Genomic DNA, 25,706 nt, shown 5'->3' with positions numbered 1-25,706 from the left:
AACGATGGATTAAACCGAGATGTGTGACTCGGGGTGACTGTTTTTACATTGTGCAACATTTTGTCCATCATCTTGTGTGTTTTTCTGTTCACCCTATGTGGGAAGGGTATGCCCAGACGTGGGTCCCGTGCTCACTAAGCCACAGGAGTCAAGCTATCTTGGCTGAGGACGGCTGATAGCCAGAAACCGGTCCTAGGATGCTTCATTCCGGTCCAGGGAAGACATGGCTTGGCAGTTCGGGCTGGACTGTTCCCATGACGCACAGGGTCAAGACTGATTTGCATAAGGCCATGTCTGAACTGGGGTGGCTTGGTGAGCAAAATAACAATGGATTAAACCCGGATCTGTGACTGGGGGTGAATGTTTTTCCATTGTGCAACATTCTGTCCATCATCTTGTGTGTTTTGCTGTTCACCCTATTTGTGAAGGGTATGCCCAGACGTGGGTCCCATGCTCACTAAGCCACTGGAGTCAAGCTATCCTGGCTGAAGACGGCTGATAGCCAGAAACCGGTCCTAGGATGCTTGATTCCCGTCCAGGGAAGACATGGCTTTGCAGTTCGGGCTGGACTGTTCCCATGAGGCACATGGTCAAGACTGATTTACATATGGCCATGTCTGAACTGGGGTGACTTGGTGAGCAAAATAACGATGGATTAAACCCAGATATGTGACTGGGGTGAATGCTTTGCTATTGTGCAACATTCCGTCCATCATCTTGTGTGTTTTGCTGTTCACCCTATGTGGGAAGGGTATGCCCAGACGTGTGTCCCGTGCTCACTAAGCCACCGGAGTCAAGCTATCCTGGCTGAAGACGGCTGATAGCCAGAAACCGGTCCTAAGATGCTTGATTCCCATCCAGGGAAGACATGGCTTTGCAGTTCAGGCTGGACTGTTCCCATGAGGCACAGGGTAAAGACTGATTTGCATATGGCCATGTCTGAACTGGGGTGGCTTGGTGAGCAAAATAACAATGGATTAAACCCAGATGTGTGACTCTGGGTGACTGTTTTTACATTGTGCAACATTTTGTCCATCATCTTGTGTGTTTTTCTGTTCACCCTATGTGGGAAGGGTATGCCCAGACGTGGGTCCCGTGCTCACTAAGCCACAGGAGTCAAGCTATCTTGGCTGAGGACGGCTGATAGCCAGAAACCGGTCCTAGGATGCTTCATTCCGGTCCAGGGAAGACATGGCTTGGCAGTTCGGGCTGGACTGTTCCCATGACGCACAGGGTCAAGACTGATTTGCATAAGGCCATGTCTGAACTGGGGTGGCTTGGTGAGCAAAATAACGATGGATTAAATCCAGATCTGTGACTGGGGGTGAATGTTTTTCCATTGTGCAACATTCTGTCCATCATCTTGTGTGTTTTGCTGTTCACCCTATTTGTGAAGGGTATGCCCAGACGTGGGTTCCATGCTCACTAAGCCACTGGAGTCAATCTATCCTGGCTGAAGACGGCTGATAGCCAGAAACCAGTCCTGGGATGCTTGATTCTGGTCCAGGGAAGATATGGTTTTGGCAGTTCAGGCTGGACTGTTCCCATGAGGCTTAGGGTAAAGACTGATTTGCATATGGCCATGTCTGAACTGGGGTGGCTTGGTGAGCAAAATAACGATGGATTAAACCCAGATGTGTGACTCGGGGTGACTGTTTTTCCATTGTGCAACATTCTGTCTATTATCTTGTGTGTTTTTCTGTTCACCCTATGTTGGAAGGGTATGCTCAGACGTGGGTCCCGTGCTCACTAAGCCACTGGAGTCAAGCTATCTTGGCTGAGGACGGCTGATAGCCAGAAACCGGTCCTAGGATGCTTGATTCCGGTCCAGGGAAGACATGGCTTAGAAGTTCGGGCTGGACTGTTCCCATGAGGCGCAGGGTCAAGACTGATTTGCATATGGCCATGTCTGAACTGGGGTGTCTTGGTGAGCAAAATAACAATGGATTAAACCCAGATCTGTGACTGGGGGTGAATGTTTTTCCATTGTGCAACATTCTGTCCATCATCTTGTGTGTTTTGCTGTTCACCCTATGTGGGGAGGGTATGCCCAGACGTGGGTCCCATGCTCAATAAGCCACTGGAGTCAAGCTATCCTGGCTGAAGGCGGCTGATAGCCAGAAACCAGTCCTGGGATGCTTGATTCTGGTCCAGGGAAGACATGGTTTGGCAGTTCAGGCTGGACTGTTCCCATGAGGCACAGGGTAAAGACTGATTTGCATATGGCCATGTCTGAACTGGGGTGGCTTGGTGAGCAAAATAACGATGGATTAAACCCAGATGTGTGACTCGGGGTGACTGTTTTTACATTGTGCAACATTTTATCCATCATCTTGTGTGTTTTTCTGTTCACCCTATGTGGGAAGGGTATGCCCAGACGTGTGTCCCGTGCTCACTAAGCCACCGGAGTCAAGCTATCCTGGCTGAAGACGGCTGATAGCCAGAAACCGGTCCTAAGATGTTTGATTCCCGTCCAGGGAAGACATGGCTTTGCAGTTCAGGCTGGACTGTTCCCATGAGGCACAGGGTCAAGACTGATTTGCAAATGGCCATGTCTGAACTGGCGTGACTTGGTGAGCAAAATAACGATGGATTAAACCCAGATCTGTGACTGGGGGTGAATGTTTTTCCATTGTGCAACATTCTGTCCATCATCTTGTGTGTTTGCTGTTCACCCTATGTGGGAGGGTATGCGCAGACGTGGGTCCCATGCTCACTAAGCCACTGGAGTCAAGCTATCCTGGCTGAAGACGGCTGATAGCCAGAAACCAGTCCTGGGATGCTTGATTCTGGTCCAGGGAAGACATGGTTTGGCAGTTCAGGCTGGACTGTTCCCATGAGGCACAGGGTAAAGACTGATTTGCATATGGACATGTCTGAACTGGGGTGGCTTGGGGAGCAAATTAACGATGGATTAAACCCAGATCTGTGACTGGGGGGTGAATGGTTTTCCATTGTGTAACATTCCGTCCATCATCTTGTGTGTTTTGCTGTTCACCCTATGTGGGAAGGGTATGCCCAGATGTGGGTCCCGTGCTCACTAAGCCACTGGAGTCAAGCAATCTTGGCTGAAGACGGCTGATAGCCAGAAACCGGTCCAAGGATGCTTGATTCCGTCCAGGGAAGACATGGCTTTGCAGTTCGGGCTGGACTGTTCCCATGAGGCACAGGGTAAAGACTGATTTGCATATGGCCATGTCTGAACTGGGGTGGCTTGGTGAGCAAAATAACGATGGATTAAACCGAGATGTGTGACTCGGGGTGACTGTTTTTACATTGTGCAACATTTTGTCCATCATCTTGTGTGTTTTTCTGTTCACCCTATGTGGGAAGGGTATGCCCAGACGTGGGTCCCGTGCTCACTAAGCCACAGGAGTCAAGCTATCTTGGCTGAGGACGGCTGATAGCCACAAACCAGTCCTAGGATGCTTCATTCCGGTCCAGGGAAGACATGGCTTGGCAGTTCGGGCTGGACTGTTCCCATGACGCACCGGGTCAAGACAGATTTGCATAAGGCTATGTCTGAACTGGGGTGGCTTGGTGAGCAAAATAACGATGGATTAAACCCAGATCTGTGACTGTGGGTGAATGTTTTTCCATTGTGCAACATTCTGTCCATCATCTTGTGTGTTTTGCTGCTTACCCTATTTGACAAGGGTATTCCCAGACGTGGGTCCCATGCTCACTAAGCCACTGGAGTCAATCTATCCTGGCTGAAGACGGCTGATAGCCAGAAACCAGTCCTGGGATGCTTGATTCTGGTCCAGGGAAGATATGGTTTGGCAGTTCAGGCTGGACTGTTCCCATGAGGCACAGGGTAAAGACTGATTTGCATATGGCCATGTCTGAACTGGGGTGGCTTGGTGAGCAAAATAACAATGGATTAAACCCAGATGTGTGACTCGGGGTGACTGTTTTTCCATTGTGCAACATTCTGTCTATCATCTTGTGTGTTTTTCTGTTCACCCTATGTGGGAAGGGTATGCTCAGACGTGGGTCCCGTGCTCACTAAGCCACTGGAGTCAAGCTATCTTGGCTGAGGACGGCTGATAGCCAGAAACCGGTCCTAGGATGCTTGATTCCTGTCCAGGGAAGACATGGCTTAGCAGTTCGGGCTGGACTGTTCCCATGAGGCGCAGGGTCAAGACTGATTTGCATATGGACATGTCTGAACTGGGGTGGCTTGGGGAGCAAATTAACGATGGATTAAACCCAGATCTGTGACTGGGGGGTGAATGGTTTTCCATTGTGTAACATTCCGTCCATCATCTTGTGTGTTTTGCTGTTCACCCTATGTGGGAAGGGTATGCCCAGATGTGGGTCCCGTGCTCACTAAGCCACTGGAGTCAAGCTATCTTGGCTGAAGACGGCTGATAGCCAGAAACCGGTCCAAGGATACTTGATTCCGTCCAGGGAAGACATGGCTTTGCAGTTCGGGCTGGACTGTTCCCATGAGGCACAGGGTCAAGACAGATTTGCATATGGCCATATCTGAGCTGGGGTGACTTGGTGAGCAAAATAATGATGGATTAAACCCAGATCTGTGACTGGGGGTGAATGTTTTTCCATTGTGCAACATTCCGTCCATCATCTTGTGTGTTTTGCTGTTCACCCTATGTGGGAAAGGTATGCCCAGACGTGGGTCCCATGCTCACTAAGCCACTGGAGTCAAGCTATCCTGGCTGAAGACGGCTGATAGCCAGAAACCGGTCCTAGGATGCTTAATTCCCGTCCAGGGAAGACATGGCTTTGCAGTTCGGGCATGACTGTTCCCATGAGGCACATGGTCAAGACTGATTTACATATGGCCATGTCTGAACTGGGGTGACTTGGTGAGCAAAATAAGGATGGATTAAACCCAGATCTGTGACTGGGGTGAATGCTTTGCTATTGTGCAACATTCCGTCCATCATCTTGTGTGTTTTGCTGTTCACCCTATGTGGGAAGGGTATGCCCAGACGTGTGTCCCGTGCTCACTAAGCCACCGGAGTCAAGCTATCCTGGCTGAAGACGGCTGATAGCCAGAAACCGGTCCTAAGATGCTTGATTCCCGTCCAGGGAAGACATGGCTTTGCAGTTCAGGCTGGACTGTTCCCATGAGGCACAGGGTCAAGACTGATTTGCAAATGGCCATGTCTGAACTGGCGTGACTTGGTGAGCAAAATAACGATGGATTAAACCCAGATCTGTGACTGGGGGTGAATGTTTTTCCATTGTGCAACATTCTGTCCATCATCTTGTGTGTTTGCTGTTCACCCTATGTGGGAGGGTATGGGCAGACGTGGGTCCCATGCTCACTAAGCCACTGGAGTCAAGCTATCCTGGCTGAAGACGGCTGATAGCCAGAAACCAGTCCTGGGATGCTTGATTCTGGTCCAGGGAAGACATGGTTTGGCAGTTCAGGCTGGACTGTTCCCATGAGGCACAGGGTAAAGACTGATTTGCATATGGACATGTCTGAACTGGGGTGGCTTGGGGAGCAAATTAACGATGGATTAAACCCAGATCTGTGACTGGGGGGTGAATGGTTTTCCATTGTGTAACATTCCGTCCATCATCTTGTGTGTTTTGCTGTTCACCCTATGTGGGAAGGGTATGCCCAGATGTGGGTCCCGTGCTCACTAAGCCACTGGAGTCAAGCAATCTTGGCTGAAGACGGCTGATAGCCAGAAACCGGTCCAAGGATGCTTGATTCCGTCCAGGGAAGACATGGCTTTGCAGTTCGGGCTGGACTGTTCCCATGAGGCACAGGGTAAAAACTGATTTGCATATGGCCATGTCTGAACTGGGGTGGCTTGGTGAGCAAAATAACGATGGATTAAACCGAGATGTGTGACTCGGGGTGACTGTTTTTACATTGTGCAACATTTTGTCCATCATCTTGTGTGTTTTTCTGTTCACCCTATGTGGGAAGGGTATGCCCAGACGTGTGTCCCGTGCTCACTAAGCCACCGGAGTCAAGCTATCCTGGCTGAAGACGGCTGATAGCCAGAAACCGGTCCTAAGATGCTTGATTCCCGTCCAGGGAAGACATGGCTTTGCAGTTCAGGCTGGACTGTTCCCATGAGGCACAGGGTCAAGACTGATTTGCATATGGCCATGTCTGAACTGGGGTGGCTTGGTGAGCAAAATAACGATGGATTAAATCCAGATCTGTGACTGGGGGTGAATGTTTTTCCATTGTGCAACATTCTGTCCATCATCTTGTGTGTTTTGCTGTTCACCCTATTTGTGAAGGGTATGCCCAGACGTGGGTCCCATGCTCACTAAGCCACTGGAGTCAATCTATCCTGGCTGAAGACGGCTGATAGCCAGAAACCAGTCCTGGGATGCTTGATTCTGGTCCAGGGAAGATATGGTTTTGGCAGTTCAGGCTGGACTGTTCCCATGAGGCACAGGGTAAAGACTGATTTGCATATGGCCATGTCTGAACTGGGGTGGCTTGGTGAGCAAAATAACGATGGATTAAACCCAGATGTGTGACTCGGGGTGACTGTTTTTCCATTGTGCAACATTCTGTCTATCATCTTGTGTGTTTTTCTGTTCACCCTATGTTGGAACGGTATGCTCAGACGTGGGTCCCGTGCTCACTAAGCCACTGGAGTCAAGCTATCTTGGCTGAGGACGGCTGATAGCCAGAAACCGGTCCTAGGATGCTTGATTCCGGTCCAGGGAAGACATGGCTTAGCAGTTCGGGCTGGACTGTTCCCATGAGGCGCAGGGTCAAGACTGATTTGCATATGGACATATCTGACCTGGGGTGGCTTGGGGAGCAAAATAACGATGGATTAAACCCAGATCTGTGACTGGGGGGTGAATGTTTTTCCATTGTGTAACATTCCGTCCATCATCTTGTGTGTTTTGCTGTTCACCCTATGTGGGAAGGGTATGCCCAGATGTGGGTCCCGTGCTCACTAAGCCACTGGAGTCAAGCTATCTTGGCTGAAGACGGCTGATAGCCAGAAACCGGTCCTAGGATGCTTGATTCCGTCCAGGGAAGACATGGCTTTGCAGTTCGGGCTGGACTGTTCCCATGAGGCACAGGGTCAAGACTGATTTGCATATGGCAATGTCTGAAATGGGGTGGCTTGGTGAGCAAAATAACGATGGATTAAACCCAGATCTGTGACTGGGGGTGAATGTTTTTCCATTGTGCAACATTCTGTCCATCATCTTGTGTGTTTTGCTGTTCACCCGATGTGGGAAGGGTATGCCCAGACGTGGGTCCCATGCTCACTAAGCCACTGGAGTCAAGCTATCTTGGCTGAGGACGGCTGATAGCCAGAAACCGGTCCTAGGATGCTTGATTCTGGTCCAGGGAAGACATGGCTTAGCAGTTCGGGCTGGACTGTTCCCATGAGGCGCAGGGTCAAGACTGATTTGCATATGGACATGTCTGAACTGGGGTGGCTTGGGGAGCAAATTAACGATGGATTAAACCCCGATCTGTGACTGGGGGGTGAATGTTTTTCCATTGTGTAACATTCTGTCTATCATCTTGTGTGTTTTGCTGTTCACCCTATGTGGGAAGGGTATGCCCAGATGTGGGTCCCGTGCTCACTAAGCCACTGGAGTCAAGCTATCTTGGCTGAAGACGGCTGATAGCCAGAAACCGGTCCAAGGATGCTTGATTCCGTCCAGGGAAGACATGGCTTTGCAGTTCGGGCTGGACTGTTCCCATGAGGCACAGGGTCAAGACTGATTTGCATATGGCCATGTCTGAGCTGGGGTGACTTGTTGAGCAAAATAACGATGGATTAAACCCAGATCTGTGACTGGGGGTGAATGTTTTTCCATTGTGCAACATTCCGTCCATCATCTTGTGTGTTTTGCTGTTCACCCTATGTGGGAAAGGTATGCCCAGACGTGGGTCCCATGCTCACTAAGCCACTGGAGTCAAGCTATCCTGGCTGAAGACGGCTGATAGCCAGAAACCGGTCCTAGGATGCTTGATTCCCGTCCAGGGAAGACATGGCTTTGCAGTTCGGGCTGGACTGTTCCCATGAGGCACATGGTCAAGACTGATTTACATATGGCCATGTCTGAACTGGGGTGACTTGGTGAGCAAAATAACGATGGATTAAACCCAGATCTGTGACTGGGGTGAATGCTTTGCTATTGTGCAACATTCCGTCCATCATCTTGTGTGTTTTGCTGTTCACCCTATGTGGGAAGGGTATGCCCAGACGTGTGTCCCGTGCTCACTAAGCCACCGGAGTCAAGCTATCCTGGCTGAAGACGGCTGATAGCCAGAAACCGGTCCTAAGATGCTTGATTCCCGTCCAGGGAAGACATGGCTTTGCAGTTCAGGCTGGACTGTTCCCATGAGGCACAGGGTCAAGACTGATTTGCATATGGCCATGTCTGAACTGGCGTGACTTGGTGAGCAAAATAACAATGGATTAAACCCAGATCTGTGACTGGGGGTGAATGTTTTTCCATTGTGCAACATTCTGTCCATCATCTTGTGTGTTTGCTGTTCACCCTATGTGGGAGGGTATGCCCAGACGTGGGTCCCATGCTCACTAAGCCACTGGAGTCAAGCTATCCTGGCTGAAGACGGCTGATAGCCAGAAACCAGTCCTGGGATGCTTGATTCTGGTCCAGGGAAGACATGGTTCGGCAGTTCAGGCTGGACTGTTCCCATGAGGCACAGGGTAAAGACTGATTTGCATATGGACATGTCTGAACTGGGGTGGCTTGGGGAGCAAATTAACGATGGATTAAACCCAGATCTGTGACTGGGGGGTGAATGGTTTTCCATTGTGTAACATTCCGTCCATCATCTTGTGTGTTTTGCTGTTCACCCTATTTGTGAAGGGTATGCCCAGACGTGGGTCCCATGCTCACTAAGCCACTGGAGTCAAGCTATCCTGGCTGAAGACGGCTGATAGCCAGAAACCGGTCCTAGGATGCTTGATTCCCGTCCAGGGAAGACATGGCTTTGCAGTTCGGGCTGGACTGTTCCCATGAGGCACATGGTCAAGACTGATTTGCATATGGCCATGTCTGAACTGGGGTGACTTGGTGAGCAAAATAACGATGGATTAAACCCAGATCTGTGACTGGGGTGAATGCTTTGCTATTGTGCAACATTCCGTCCATCATCTTGTGTGTTTTGCTGTTCACCCTATGTGGGAAGGGTATGCCCAGACGTGTGTCCCGTGCTCACTAAGCCACCGGAGTCAAGCTATCCTGGCTGAAGACGGCTGATAGCCAGAAACCGGTCCTAAGATGCTTGATTCCCGTCCAGGGAAGACATGGCTTTGCAGTTCAGGCTGGACTGTTCCCATGAGGCACAGGGTAAAGACTGATTTGCATATGGCCATGTCTGAACTGGGGTGGCTTGGTGAGCAAAATAACGATGGATTAAACCGAGATGTGTGACTCGGGGTGACTGTTTTTACATTGTGCAACATTTTGTCCATCATCTTGTGTGTTTTTCTGTTCACCCTATGTGGGAAGGGTATGCCCAGACGTGGGTCCCGTGCTCACTAAGCCACAGGAGTCAAGCTATCTTGGCTGAGGACGGCTGATAGCCAGAAACCGGTCCTAGGATGCTTCATTCCGGTCCAGGGAAGACATGGCTTGGCAGTTCGGGCTGGACTGTTCCCATGACGCACAGGGTCAAGACTGATTTGCATAAGGCCATGTCTGAACTGGGGTGGCTTGGTGAGCAAAATAACAATGGATTAAACCCAGATCTGTGACTGGGGGTGAATGTTTTTCCATTGTGCAACATTCTGTCCATCATCTTGTGTGTTTGCTGTTCACCCTATGTGGGAGGGTATGCCCAGACGTGGGTCCCATGCTCACTAAGCCACTGGAGTCAAGCTATCCTGGCTGAAGACGGCTGATAGCCAGAAACCAGTCCTGGGATGCTTGATTCTGGTCCAGGGAAGACATGGTTCGGCAGTTCAGGCTGGACTGTTCCCATGAGGCACAGGGTAAAGACTGATTTGCATATGGACATGTCTGAACTGGGGTGGCTTGGGGAGCAAATTAACGATGGATTAAACCCAGATCTGTGACTGGGGGGTGAATGGTTTTCCATTGTGTAACATTCCGTCCATCATCTTGTGTGTTTTGCTGTTCACCCTATTTGTGAAGGGTATGCCCAGACGTGGGTCCCATGCTCACTAAGCCACTGGAGTCAAGCTATCCTGGCTGAAGACGGCTGATAGCCAGAAACCGGTCCTAGGATGCTTGATTCCCGTCCAGGGAAGACATGGCTTTGCAGTTCGGGCTGGGCTGTTCCCATGAGGCACATGGTCAAGACTGATTTGCATATGGCCATGTCTGAACTGGGGTGACTTGGTGAGCAAAATAACGATGGATTAAACCCAGATCTGTGACTGGGGTGAATGCTTTGCTATTGTGCAACATTCCGTCCATCATCTTGTGTGTTTTGCTGTTCACCCTATGTGGGAAGGGTATGCCCAGACGTGTGTCCCGTGCTCACTAAGCCACCGGAGTCAAGCTATCCTGGCTGAAGACGGCTGATAGCCAGAAACCGGTCCTAAGATGCTTGATTCCCGTCCAGGGAAGACATGGCTTTGCAGTTCAGGCTGGACTGTTCCCATGAGGCACAGGGTAAAGACTGATTTGCATATGGCCATGTCTGAACTGGGGTGGCTTGGTGAGCAAAATAACGATGGATTAAACCGAGATGTGTGACTCGGGGTGACTGTTTTTACATTGTGCAACATTTTGTCCATCATCTTGTGTGTTTTTCTGTTCACCCTATGTGGGAAGGGTATGCCCAGACGTGGGTCCCGTGCTCACTAAGCCACAGGAGTCAAGCTATCTTGGCTGAGGACGGCTGATAGCCAGAAACCGGTCCTAGGATGCTTCATTCCGGTCCAGGGAAGACATGGCTTGGCAGTTCGGGCTGGACTGTTCCCATGACGCACAGGGTCAAGACTGATTTGCATAAGGCCATGTCTGAACTGGGGTGGCTTGGTGAGCAAAATAACAATGGATTAAACCCGGATCTGTGACTGGGGGTGAATGTTTTTCCATTGTGCAACATTCTGTCCATCATCTTGTGTGTTTTGCTGTTCACCCTATTTGTGAAGGGTATGCCCAGACGTGGGTCCCATGCTCACTAAGCCACTGGAGTCAAGCTATCCTGGCTGAAGACGGCTGATAGCCAGAAACCGGTCCTAGGATGCTTGATTCCCGTCCAGGGAAGACATGGCTTTGCAGTTCGGGCTGGACTGTTCCCATGAGGCACATGGTCAAGACTGATTTACATATGGCCATGTCTGAACTGGGGTGACTTGGTGAGCAAAATAACGATGGATTAAACCCAGATATGTGACTGGGGTGAATGCTTTGCTATTGTGCAACATTCCGTCCATCATCTTGTGTGTTTTACTGTTCACCCTATGTGGGAAGGGTATGCCCAGACGTGTGTCCCGTGCTCACTAAGCCACCGGAGTCAAGCTATCCTGGCTGAAGACGGCTGATAGCCAGAAACCGGTCCTAAGATGCTTGATTCCCATCCAGGGAAGACATGGCTTTGCAGTTCAGGCTGGACTGTTCCCATGAGGCACAGGGTAAAGACTGATTTGCATATGGCCATGTCTGAACTGGGGTGGCTTGGTGAGCAAAATAACAATGGATTAAACCCAGATGTGTGACTCGGGGTGACTGTTTTTACATTGTGCAACATTTTGTCCATCATCTTGTGTGTTTTTCTGTTCACCCTATGTGGGAAGGGTATGCCCAGACGTGGGTCCCGTGCTCACTAAGCCACAGGAGTCAAGCTATCTTGGCTGAGGACGGCTGATAGCCAGAAACCGGTCCTAGGATGCTTCATTCCGGTCCAGGGAAGACATGGCTTGGCAGTTCGGGCTGGACTGTTCCCATGACGCACAGGGTCAAGACTGATTTGCATAAGGCCATGTCTGAACTGGGGTGGCTTGGTGAGCAAAATAACGATGGATTAAATCCAGATCTGTGACTGGGGGTGAATGTTTTTCCATTGTGCAACATTCTGTCCATCATCTTGTGTGTTTTGCTGTTCACCCTATTTGTGAAGGGTATGCCCAGACGTGGGTTCCATGCTCACTAAGCCACTGGAGTCAATCTATCCTGGCTGAAGACGGCTGATAGCCAGAAACCAGTCCTGGGATGCTTGATTCTGGTCCAGGGAAGATATGGTTTTGGCAGTTCAGGCTGGACTGTTCCCATGAGGCTTAGGGTAAAGACTGATTTGCATATGGCCATGTCTGAACTGGGGTGGCTTGGTGAGCAAAATAACGATGGATTAAACCCAGATGTGTGACTCGGGGTGACTGTTTTTCCATTGTGCAACATTCTGTCTATTATCTTGTGTGTTTTTCTGTTCACCCTATGTTGGAAGGGTATGCTCAGACGTGGGTCCCGTGCTCACTAAGCCACTGGAGTCAAGCTATCTTGGCTGAGGACGGCTGATAGCCAGAAACCGGTCCTAGGATGCTTGATTCCGGTCCAGGGAAGACATGGCTTAGAAGTTCGGGCTGGACTGTTCCCATGAGGCGCAGGGTCAAGACTGATTTGCATATGGCCATGTCTGAACTGGGGTGTCTTGGTGAGCAAAATAACAATGGATTAAACCCAGATCTGTGACTGGGGGTGAATGTTTTTCCATTGTGCAACATTCTGTCCATCATCTTGTGTGTTTTGCTGTTCACCCTATGTGGGGAGGGTATGCCCAGACGTGGGTCCCATGCTCAATAAGCCACTGGAGTCAAGCTATCCTGGCTGAAGGCGGCTGATAGCCAGAAACCAGTCCTGGGATGCTTGATTCTGGTCCAGGGAAGACATGGTTTGGCAGTTCAGGCTGGACTGTTCCCATGAGGCACAGGGTAAAGACTGATTTGCATATGGCCATGTCTGAACTGGGGTGGCTTGGTGAGCAAAATAACGATGGATTAAACCCAGATGTGTGACTCGGGGTGACTGTTTTTACATTGTGCAACATTTTATCCATCATCTTGTGTGTTTTTCTGTTCACCCTATGTGGGAAGGGTATGCCCAGACGTGTGTCCCGTGCTCACTAAGCCACCGGAGTCAAGCTATCCTGGCTGAAGACGGCTGATAGCCAGAAACCGGTCCTAAGATGTTTGATTCCCGTCCAGGGAAGACATGGCTTTGCAGTTCAGGCTGGACTGTTCCCATGAGGCACAGGGTCAAGACTGATTTGCAAATGGCCATGTCTGAACTGGCGTGACTTGGTGAGCAAAATAACGATGGATTAAACCCAGATCTGTGACTGGGGGTGAATGTTTTTCCATTGTGCAACATTCTGTCCATCATCTTGTGTGTTTGCTGTTCACCCTATGTGGGAGGGTATGCGCAGACGTGGGTCCCATGCTCACTAAGCCACTGGAGTCAAGCTATCCTGGCTGAAGACGGCTGATAGCCAGAAACCAGTCCTGGGATGCTTGATTCTGGTCCAGGGAAGACATGGTTTGGCAGTTCAGGCTGGACTGTTCCCATGAGGCACAGGGTAAAGACTGATTTGCATATGGACATGTCTGAACTGGGGTGGCTTGGGGAGCAAATTAACGATGGATTAAACCCAGATCTGTGACTGGGGGGTGAATGGTTTTCCATTGTGTAACATTCCGTCCATCATCTTGTGTGTTTTGCTGTTCACCCTATGTGGGAAGGGTATGCCCAGATGTGGGTCCCGTGCTCACTAAGCCACTGGAGTCAAGCAATCTTGGCTGAAGACGGCTGATAGCCAGAAACCGGTCCAAGGATGCTTGATTCCGTCCAGGGAAGACATGGCTTTGCAGTTCGGGCTGGACTGTTCCCATGAGGCACAGGGTAAAGACTGATTTGCATATGGCCATGTCTGAACTGGGGTGGCTTGGTGAGCAAAATAACGATGGATTAAACCGAGATGTGTGACTCGGGGTGACTGTTTTTACATTGTGCAACATTTTGTCCATCATCTTGTGTGTTTTTCTGTTCACCCTATGTGGGAAGGGTATGCCCAGACGTGGGTCCCGTGCTCACTAAGCCACAGGAGTCAAGCTATCTTGGCTGAGGACGGCTGATAGCCACAAACCAGTCCTAGGATGCTTCATTCCGGTCCAGGGAAGACATGGCTTGGCAGTTCGGGCTGGACTGTTCCCATGACGCACCGGGTCAAGACAGATTTGCATAAGGCTATGTCTGAACTGGGGTGGCTTGGTGAGCAAAATAACGATGGATTAAACCCAGATCTGTGACTGTGGGTGAATGTTTTTCCATTGTGCAACATTCTGTCCATCATCTTGTGTGTTTTGCTGCTTACCCTATTTGACAAGGGTATTCCCAGACGTGGGTCCCATGCTCACTAAGCCACTGGAGTCAATCTATCCTGGCTGAAGACGGCTGATAGCCAGAAACCAGTCCTGGGATGCTTGATTCTGGTCCAGGGAAGATATGGTTTGGCAGTTCAGGCTGGACTGTTCCCATGAGGCACAGGGTAAAGACTGATTTGCATATGGCCATGTCTGAACTGGGGTGGCTTGGTGAGCAAAATAACAATGGATTAAACCCAGATGTGTGACTCGGGGTGACTGTTTTTCCATTGTGCAACATTCTGTCTATCATCTTGTGTGTTTTTCTGTTCACCCTATGTGGGAAGGGTATGCTCAGACGTGGGTCCCGTGCTCACTAAGCCACTGGAGTCAAGCTATCTTGGCTGAGGACGGCTGATAGCCAGAAACCGGTCCTAGGATGCTTGATTCCTGTCCAGGGAAGACATGGCTTAGCAGTTCGGGCTGGACTGTTCCCATGAGGCGCAGGGTCAAGACTGATTTGCATATGGACATGTCTGAACTGGGGTGGCTTGGGGAGCAAATTAACGATGGATTAAACCCAGATCTGTGACTGGGGGGTGAATGGTTTTCCATTGTGTAACATTCCGTCCATCATCTTGTGTGTTTTGCTGTTCACCCTATGTGGGAAGGGTATGCCCAGATGTGGGTCCCGTGCTCACTAAGCCACTGGAGTCAAGCTATCTTGGCTGAAGACGGCTGATAGCCAGAAACCGGTCCAAGGATACTTGATTCCGTCCAGGGAAGACATGGCTTTGCAGTTCGGGCTGGACTGTTCCCATGAGGCACAGGGTCAAGACAGATTTGCATATGGCCATATCTGAGCTGGGGTGACTTGGTGAGCAAAATAATGATGGATTAAACCCAGATCTGTGACTGGGGGTGAATGTTTTTCCATTGTGCAACATTCCGTCCATCATCTTGTGTGTTTTGCTGTTCACCCTATGTGGGAAAGGTATGCCCAGACGTGGGTCCCATGCTCACTAAGCCACTGGAGTCAAGCTATCCTGGCTGAAGACGGCTGATAGCCAGAAACCGGTCCTAGGATGCTTAATTCCCGTCCAGGGAAGACATGGCTTTGCAATTCGGGCATGACTGTTCCCATGAGGCACATGGTCAAGACTGATTTACATATGGCCATGTCTGAACTGGGGTGACTTGGTGAGCAAAATAAGGATGGATTAAACCCAGATCTGTGACTGGGGTGAATGCTTTGCTATTGTGCAACATTCCGTCCATCATCTTGTGTGTTTTGCTGTTCACCCTATGTGGGAAGGGTATGCCCAGACGTGTGTCCCGTGCTCACTAAGCCACCGGAGTCAAGCTATCCTGGCTGAAGACGGCTGATAGCCAGAAACCGGTCCTAAGATGCTTGATTCCCGTCCAGGGAAGACATGGCTTTGCAGTTCAGGCTGGACTGTTCCCATGAGGCACAGGGTCAAGACTGATTTGCAAATGGCCATGTCTGAACTGGCGTGACTTGGTGAGCAAAATAACGATGGATTAAACCCAGATCTGTGACTGGGGGTGAATGTTTTTCCATTGTGCAACATTCTGTCCATCATCTTGTGTGTTTGCTGTTCACCCTATGTGGGAGGGTATGGGCAGACGTGGGTCCCATGCTCACTAAGCCACTGGAGTCAAGCTATCCTGGCTGAAGACGGCTGATAGCCAGAAACCAGTCCTGGGATGCTTGATTCTGGTCCAGGGAAGACATGGTTTGGCAGTTCAGGCTGGACTGTTCCCATGAGGCACAGGGTAAAGACTGATTTGCATATGGACATGTCTGAACTGGGGTGGCTTGGGGAGCAAATTAACGATGGATTAAACCCAGATCTGTGACTGGGGGGTGAATGGTTTTCCATTGTGTAACATTCCGTCCATCATCTTGTGTGTTTTGCTGTTCACCCTATGTGGGAAGGGTATGCCCAGATGTGGGTCCCGTGCTCACTAAGCCACTGGAGTCAAGCAATCTTGGCTGAAGACGGCTGATAGCCAGAAACCGGTCCAAGGATGCTTGATTCCGTCCAGGGAAGACATGGCTTTGCAGTTCGGGCTGGACTGTTCCCATGAGGCACAGGGTAAAGACTGATTTGCATATGGCCATGTCTGAACTGGGGTGGCTTGGTGAGCAAAATAACGATGGATTAAACCGAGATGTGTGACTCGGGGTGACTGTTTTTACATTGTGCAACATTTTGTCCATCATCTTGTGTGTTTTTCTGTTCACCCTATGTGGGAAGGGTATGCCCAGACGTGGGTCCCGTGCTCACTAAGCCACAGGAGTCAAGCTATCTTGGCTGAGGACGGCTGATAGCCAGAAACCGGTCCTAGGATGCTTCATTCCGGTACCGGGAAGACATGGCTTGGCAGTTCGGGCTGGACTGTTCCCATGACGCACAGGGTCAAGACTGATTTGCATAAGGCCATGTCTGAACTGGGGTGGCTTGGTGAGCAAAATAACGATGGATTAAACCCAGATCTGTGACTGGGGGTGAATGTTTTTCCATTGTGCAACATTCTGTCCATCATCTTGTGTGTTTTGCTGTTCACCCTATTTGTGAAGGGTATGCCCAGACGTGGGTCCCATGCTCACTAAGCCACTGGAGTCAAGCTATCCTGGCTGAAGACGGCTGATAGCCAGAAACCGGTCCTAGGATGCTTGATTCCCGTCCAGGGAAGACATGGCTTTGCAGTTCGGGCTGGACTGTTTCCATGAGGCACATAGTCAAGACTGATTTACATATGGCCATGTCTGAACTGGGGTGACTTGGTGAGCAAAATAACGATGGATTAAACCCAGATATGTGACTGGGGTGAATGCTTTGCTATTGTGCAACATTCCGTCCATCATCTTGTGTGTTTTGCTGTTCACCCTATGTGGGAAGGGTATGCCCAGACGTGTGTCCCGTGCTCACTAAGCCACCGGAGTCAAGCTATCCTGGCTGAAGACGGCTGATAGCCAGAAACCGGTCCTAAGATGCTTGATTCCCGTCCAGGGAAGACATGGCTTTGCAGTTCAGGCTGGACTGTTCCCATGAGGCACAAGGTAAAGACTGATTTGCATATGGCCATGTCTGAACTGGGGTGGCTTGGTGAGCAAAATAACGATGGATTAAACCCAGATGTGTGACTCGGGGTGACTGTTTTTACATTGTGCAACATTTTGTCCATCATCTTGTGTGTTTTTCTGTTCACCCTATGTGGGAAGGGTATGCCCAGATGTGGGTCCTGTGCTCACTAAGCCACAGGAGTCAAGCTATCTTGGCTGAGGACGGCTGATAGCCAGAAACCGGTCCTAGGATGCTTCATTCCGGTCCAGGGAAGACATGGCTTGGCAGTTCGGGCTGGACTGTTCCCATGACGCACAGGGTCAAGACTGATTTGCATAAGGCCATGTCTGAACTGGGGTGGCTTGTTGAGCAAAATAACGATGGATTAAATCCAGATCTGTGACTGGGGGTGAATGTTTTTCCATTGTGCAACATTCTGTCCATCATCTTGTGTGTTTTGCTGTTCACCCTATTTGTGAAGGGTATGCCCAGACGTGGGTCCCATGCTCACTAAGCCACTGGAGTCAATCTATCCTGGCTGAAGACGGCTGATAGCCAGAAACCAGTCCTGGGATGCTTGATTCTGGTCCAGGGAAGATATGGTTTTGGCAGTTCAGGCTGGACTGTTCCCATGAGGCACAGGGTAAAGACTGATTTGCATATGGCCATGTCTGAACTGGGGTGGCTTGGTGAGCAAAATAACGATGGATTAAACCCAGATGTGTGACTCGGGGTGACTGTTTTTCCATTGTGCAACATTCTGTCTATCATCTTGTGTGTTTTTCTGTTCACCCTATGTTGGAACGGTATGCTCAGACGTGGGTCCCGTGCTCACTAAGCCACTGGAGTCAAGCTATCTTGGCTGAGGACGGCTGATAGCCAGAAACCGGTCCTAGGATGCTTGATTCCGGTCCAGGGAAGACATGGCTTAGCAGTTCGGGCTGGACTGTTCCCATGAGGCGCAGGGTCAAGACTGATTTGCATATGGACATATCTGAACTGGGGTGGCTTGGGGAGCAAAATAACGATGGATTAAACCCAGATCTGTGACTGGGGGGTGAATGTTTTTCCATTGTGTAACATTCCGTCCATCATCTTGTGTGTTTTGCTGTTCACCCTATGTGGGAAGGGTATGCCCAGATGTGGGTCCCGTGCTCACTAAGCCACTGGAGTCAAGAAATCTTGGCTGAAGACGGCTGATAGCCAGAAACCGGTCCAAGGATGCTTGATTCCGTCCAGGGAAGACATGGCTTTGCAGTTCGGGCTGGACTGTTCCCATGAGGCACAGGGTAAAGACTGATTTGCATATGGCCATGTCTGAACTGGGGTGGCTTGGTGAGCAAAATAACGATGGATTAAACCGAGATGTGTGACTCGGGGTGACTGTTTTTACATTGTGCAACATTTTTTCCATCATCTTGTGTGTTTTTCTGTTCACCCTATGTGGGAAGGGTATGCCCAGATGTGGGTCCCGTGCTCACTAAGCCACAGGAGTCAAGCTATCTTGGCTGAGGACGGCTGATAGCCAGAAACCGGTCCTAGGATGCTTCATTCCGGTACCGGGAAGACATGGCTTGGCAGTTCGGGCTGGACTGTTCCCATGACGCACAGGGTCAAGACTGATTTGCATAAGGCCATGTCTGAACTGGGGTGGCTTGGTGAGCAAAATAACGATGGATTAAACCCAGATCTGTGACTGGGGGTGAATGTTTTTCCATTGTGCAACATTCTGTCCATCATCTTGTGTGTTTTGCTGTTCACCCTATTTGTGAAGGGTATGCCCAGACGTGGGTCCCATGCTCACTAAGCCACTGGAGTCAAGCTATCCTGGCTGAAGACGGCTGATAGCCAGAAACCGGTCCTAGGATGCTTGATTCCCGTCCAGGGAAGACATGGCTTTGCAGTTCGGGCTGGACTGTTTCCATGAGGCACATGGTCAAGACTGATTTACATATGGCCATGTCTGAACTGGGGTGACTTGGTGAGCAAAATAACGATGGATTAAACCCAGATATGTGACTGGGGTGAATGCTTTGCTATTGTGCAACATTCTGTCCATCATCTTGTGTGTTTTGCTGTTCACCCTATGTGGGAAGGGTATGCCCAGACGTGTGTCCCGTGCTCACTAAGCCACCGGAGTCAAGCTATCCTGGCTGAAGACGGCTGATAGCCAGAAACCGGTCCTAAGATGCTTGATTCCCGTCCAGGGAAGACATGGCTTTGCAGTTCAGGCTGGACTGTTCCCATGAGGCACAAGGTAAAGACTGATTTGCATATGGCCATGTCTGAACTGGGGTGGCTTGGTGAGCAAAATAACGATGGATTAAACCCAGATGTGTGACTCGGGGTGACTGTTTTTACATTGTGCAACATTTTGTCCATCATCTTGTGTGTTTTTCTGTTCACCCTATGTGGGAAGGGTATGCCCAGACGTGGGTCCCGTGCTCACTAAGCCACAGGAGTCAAGCTATCTTGGCTGAGGACGGCTGATAGCCAGAAACCGGTCCTAGGATGCTTCATTCCGGTCCAGGGAAGACATGGCTTGGCAGTTCGGGCTGGACTGTTCCCATGACGCACAGGGTCAAGACTGATTTGCATAAGGCCATGTCTGAACTGGGGTGGCTTGGTGAGCAAAATAACGATGGATTAAATCCAGATCTGTGACTGGGGGTGAATGTTTTTCCATTGTGCAACATTCTGTCCATCATCTTGTGTGTTTTGCTGTTCACCCTATTTGTGAAGGGTATGCCCAGACGTGGGTTCCATGCTCACTAAGCCACTGGAGTCAATCTATCCTGGCTGAAGACGGCTGATAGCCAGAAACCAGTCCTGGGATGCTTGATTCTGGTCCAGGGAAGATATGGTTTTGGCAGTTCAGGCTGGACTGTTCCCATGAGGCTTAGGGTAAAGACTGATTTGCATATGGCCATGTCTGAACTGGGGTGGCTTGGTGAGCAAAATAACGATGGATTAAACCCAGATGTGTGACTCGGGGTGACTGTTTTTCCATTGTGCAACATTCTGTCTATTATCTTGTGTGTTTTTCTGTTCACCCTATGTTGGAAGGGTATGCTCAGACGTGGGTCCCGTGCTCACTAAGCCACTGGAGTCAAGCTATCTTGGCTGAGGACGGCTGATAGCCAGAAACCGGTCCTAGGATGCTTGATTCCGGTCCAGGGAAGACATGGCTTAGCAGTTCGGGCTGGACTGTTCCCATGAGGCGCAGGGTCAAGACTGATTTGCATATGGCCATGTCTGAACTGGGGTGTCTTGGTGAGCAAAATAACGATGGATTAAACCCAGATCTGTGACTGGGGGTGAATGTTTTTCCATTGTGCAACATTCTGTCCATCATCTTGTGTGTTTTGCTGTTCACCCTATGTGGGAAGGGTATGCCCAGACGTGGGTCCCATGCTCAATAAGCCACTGGAGTCAAGCTATCCTGGCTGAAGGCGGCTGATAGCCAGAAACCAGTCCTGGGATGCTTGATTCTGGTCCAGGGAAGACATGGTTTGGCAGTTCAGGCTGGACTGTTCCCATGAGGCACAGGGTAAAGACTGATTTGCATATGGCCATGTCTGAACTGGGGTGGCTTGGTGAGCAAAATAACGATGGATTAAACCCAGATGTGTGACTCGGGGTGACTGTTTTTACATTGTGCAACATTTTATCCATCATCTTGTGTGTTTTTCTGTTCACCCTATGTGGGAAGGGTATGCCCAGACGTGTGTCCCGTGCTCACTAAGCCACCGGAGTCAAGCTATCCTGGCTGAAGACGGCTGATAGCCAGAAACCGGTCCTAAGATGTTTGATTCCCGTCCAGGGAAGACATGGCTTTGCAGTTCAGGCTGGACTGTTCCCATGAGGCACAGGGTCAAGACTGATTTGCAAATGGCCATGTCTGAACTGGCGTGACTTGGTGAGCAAAATAACGATGGATTAAACCCAGATCTGTGACTGGGGGTGAATGTTTTTCCATTGTGCAACATTCTGTCCATCATCTTGTGTGTTTGCTGTTCACCCTATGTGGGAGGGTATGCGCAGACGTGGGTCCCATGCTCACTAAGCCACTGGAGTCAAGCTATCCTGGCTGAAGACGGCTGATAGCCAGAAACCAGTCCTGGGATGCTTGATTCTGGTCCAGGGAAGACATGGTTTGGCAGTTCAGGCTGGACTGTTCCCATGAGGCACAGGGTAAAGACTGATTTGCATATGGACATGTCTGAACTGGGGTGGCTTGGGGAGCAAATTAACGATGGATTAAACCCAGATCTGTGACTGGGGGGTGAATGGTTTTCCATTGTGTAACATTCCGTCCATCATCTTGTGTGTTTTGCTGTTCACCCTATGTGGGAAGGGTATGCCCAGATGTGGGTCCCGTGCTCACTAAGCCACTGGAGTCAAGCAATCTTGGCTGAAGACGGCTGATAGCCAGAAACCGGTCCAAGGATGCTTGATTCCGTCCAGGGAAGACATGGCTTTGCAGTTCGGGCTGGACTGTTCCCATGAGGCACAGGGTAAAGACTGATTTGCATATGGCCATGTCTGAACTGGGGTGGCTTGGTGAGCAAAATAACGATGGATTAAACCGAGATGTGTGACTCGGGGTGACTGTTTTTACATTGTGCAACATTTTGTCCATCATCTTGTGTGTTTTTCTGTTCACCCTATGTGGGAAGGGTATGCCCAGACGTGGGTCCCGTGCTCACTAAGCCACAGGAGTCAAGCTATCTTGGCTGAGGACGGCTGATAGCCACAAACCAGTCCTAGGATGCTTCATTCCGGTCCAGGGAAGACATGGCTTGGCAGTTCGGGCTGGACTGTTCCCATGACGCACCGGGTCAAGACAGATTTGCATAAGGCTATGTCTGAACTGGGGTGGCTTGGTGAGCAAAATAACGATGGATTAAACCCAGATCTGTGACTGTGGGTGAATGTTTTTCCATTGTGCAACATTCTGTCCATCATCTTGTGTGTTTTGCTGCTTACCCTATTTGGGAAGGGTATTCCCAGACGTGGGTCCCATGCTCACTAAGCCACTGGAGTCAATCTATCCTGGCTGAAGACGGCTGATAGCCAGAAACCAGTCCTGGGATGCTTGATTCTGGTCCAGGGAAGATATGGTTTGGCAGTTCAGGCTGGACTGTTCCCATGAGGCACAGGGTAAAGGCTGATTTGCATATGGCCATGTCTGAACTGGGGTGGCTTGGTGAGCAAAATAACAATGGATTAAACCCAGATGTGTGACTCGGGGTGACTGTTTTTCCATTGTGCAACATTCTGTCTATCATCTTGTGTGTTTTTCTGTTCACCCTATGTGGGAAGGGTATGCTCAGACGTGGGTCCCGTGCTCACTAAGCCACTGGAGTCAAGCTATCTTGGCTGAGGACGGCTGATAGCCAGAAACCAGTCCTAGGATGCTTGATTCCGGTCCAGGGAAGACATGGCTTAGCAGTTCGGGCTGGACTGTTCCCATGAGGCGTAGGGTCAAGACTGATTTGCATATGGACATGTCTGAACTGGGGTGGCTTGGGGAGCAAATTAACGATGGATTAAACCCAGATCTGTGACTGGGGGGTGAATGGTTTTCCATTGTGTAACATTCCGTCCATCATCTTGTGTGTTTTGCTGTTCACCCTATGTGGGAAGGGTATGCCCAGATGTGGGTCCCGTGCTCACTAAGCCACTGGAGTCAAGCTATCTTGGCTGAAGACGGCTGATAGCCAGAAACCGGTCCAAGGATACTTGATTCCGTCCAGGGAAGACATGGCTTTGCAGTTCGGGCTGGACTGTTCCCATGAGGCACAGGGTCAAGACAGATTTGCATATGGCCATGTCTGAGCTGGGGTGACTTGGTGAGCAAAATAATGATGGATTAAACCCAGATCTGTGACTGGGGGTGAATGTTTTTCCATTGTGCAACATTCCGTCCATCATCTTGTGTGTTTTGCTGTTCACCCTATGTGGGAAAGGTATGCCCAGACGTGGGTCCCATGCTCACTAAGCCACTGGAGTCAAGCTATCCTGGCTGAAGACGGCTGATAGCCAGAAACCGGTCCTAGGATGCTTAATTCCCGTCCAGGGAAGACATGGCTTTGCAGTTCGGGCATGACTGTTCCCATGAGGCACATGGTCAAGACTGATTTACATATGGCCATGTCTGAACTGGGGTGACTTGGTGAGCAAAATAAGGATGGATTAAACCCAGATCTGTGACTGGGGTGAATGCTTTGCTATTGTGCAACATTCCGTCCATCATCTTGTGTGTTTTGCTGTTCACCCTATGTGGGAAGGGTATGCCCAGACGTGTGTCCCGTGCTCACTAAGCCACCGGAGTCAAGCTATCCTGGCTGAAGACGGCTGATAGCCAGAAACCGGTCCTAAGATGCTTGATTCCCGTCCAGGGAAGACATGGCTTTGCAGTTCAGGCTGGACTGTTCCCATGAGGCACAGGGTCAAGACTGATTTGCAAATGGCCATGTCTGAACTGGCGTGACTTGGTGAGCAAAATAACGATGGATTAAACCCAGATCTGTGACTGGGGGTGAATGTTTTTCCATTGTGCAACATTCTGTCCATCATCTTGTGTGTTTGCTGTTCACCCTATGTGGGAGGGTATGCGCAGACGTGGGTCCCATGCTCACTAAGCCACTGGAGTCAAGCTATCCTGGCTGAAGACGGCTGATAGCCAGAAACCAGTCCTGGGATGCTTGATTCTGGTCCAGGGAAGACATGGTTTGGCAGTTCAGGCTGGACTGTTCCCATGAGGCACAGGGTAAAGACTGATTTGCATATGGACATGTCTGAACTGGGGTGGCTTGGGGAGCAAATTAACGATGGATTAAACCCAGATCTGTGACTGGGGGGTGAATGGTTTTCCATTGTGTAACATTCCGTCCATCATCTTGTGTGTTTTGCTGTTCACCCTATGTGGGAAGGGTATGCCCAGATGTGGGTCCCGTGCTCACTAAGCCACTGGAGTCAAGCAATCTTGGCTGAAGACGGCTGATAGCCAGAAACCGGTCCAAGGATGCTTGATTCCGTCCAGGGAAGACATGGCTTTGCAGTTCGGGCTGGACTGTTCCCATGAGGCACAGGGTAAAGACTGATTTGCATATGGCCATGTCTGAACTGGGGTGGCTTGGTGAGCAAAATAACGATGGATTAAACCGAGATGTGTGACTCGGGGTGACTGTTTTTACATTGTGCAACATTTTGTCCATCATCTTGTGTGTTTTTCTGTTCACCCTATGTGGGAAGGGTATGCCCAGACGTGGGTCCCGTGCTCACTAAGCCACAGGAGTCAAGCTATCTTGGCTGAGGACGGCTGATAGCCAGAAACCGGTCCTAGGATGCTTCATTCCGGTACCGGGAAGACATGGCTTGGCAGTTCGGGCTGGACTGTTCCCATGACGCACAGGGTCAAGACTGATTTGCATAAGGCCATGTCTGAACTGGGGTGGCTTGGTGAGCAAAATAACGATGGATTAAACCCAGATCTGTGACTGGGGGTGAATGTTTTTCCATTGTGCAACATTCTGTCCATCATCTTGTGTGTTTTGCTGTTCACCCTATTTGTGAAGGGTATGCCCAGACGTGGGTCCCATGCTCACTAAGCCACTGGAGTCAAGCTATCCTGGCTGAAGACGGCTGATAGCCAGAAACCGGTCCTAGGATGCTTGATTCCCGTCGAGGGAAGACATGGCTTTGCAGTTCGGGCTGGACTGTTTCCATGAGGCACATGGTCAAGACTGATTTACATATGGCCATGTCTGAACTGGGGTGACTTGGTGAGCAAAATAACGATGGATTAAACCCAGATATGTGACTGGGGTGAATGCTTTGCTATTGTGCAACATTCCGTCCATCATCTTGTGTGTTTTGCTGTTCACCCTATGTGGGAAGGGTATGCCCAGACGTGTGTCCCGTGCTCACTAAGCCACCGGAGTCAAGCTATCCTGGCTGAAGACGGCTGATAGCCAGAAACCGGTCCTAAGATGCTTGATTCCCGTCCAGGGAAGACATGGCTTTGCAGTTCAGGCTGGACTGTTCCCATGAGGCACAAGGTAAAGACTGATTTGCATATGGCCATGTCTGAACTGGGGTGGCTTGGTGAGCAAAATAACGATGGATTAAACCCAGATGTGTGACTCGGGGTGACTGTTTTTACATTGTGCAACATTTTGTCCATCATCTTGTGTGTTTTTCTGTTCACCCTATGTGGGAAGGGTATGCCCAGATGTGGGTCCCGTGCTCACTAAGCCACAGGAGTCAAGCTATCTTGGCTGAGGACGGCTGATAGCCAGAAACCGGTCCTAGGATGCTTCATTCC

This window comes from Lissotriton vulgaris, chromosome 5, assembly GCF_964263255.1.
Source record: "Lissotriton vulgaris chromosome 5, aLisVul1.2, whole genome shotgun sequence".
Classification (NCBI taxonomy): domain Eukaryota; kingdom Metazoa; phylum Chordata; class Amphibia; order Caudata; family Salamandridae; genus Lissotriton; species Lissotriton vulgaris.
This window is presented reverse-complemented; position numbering follows the sequence as displayed.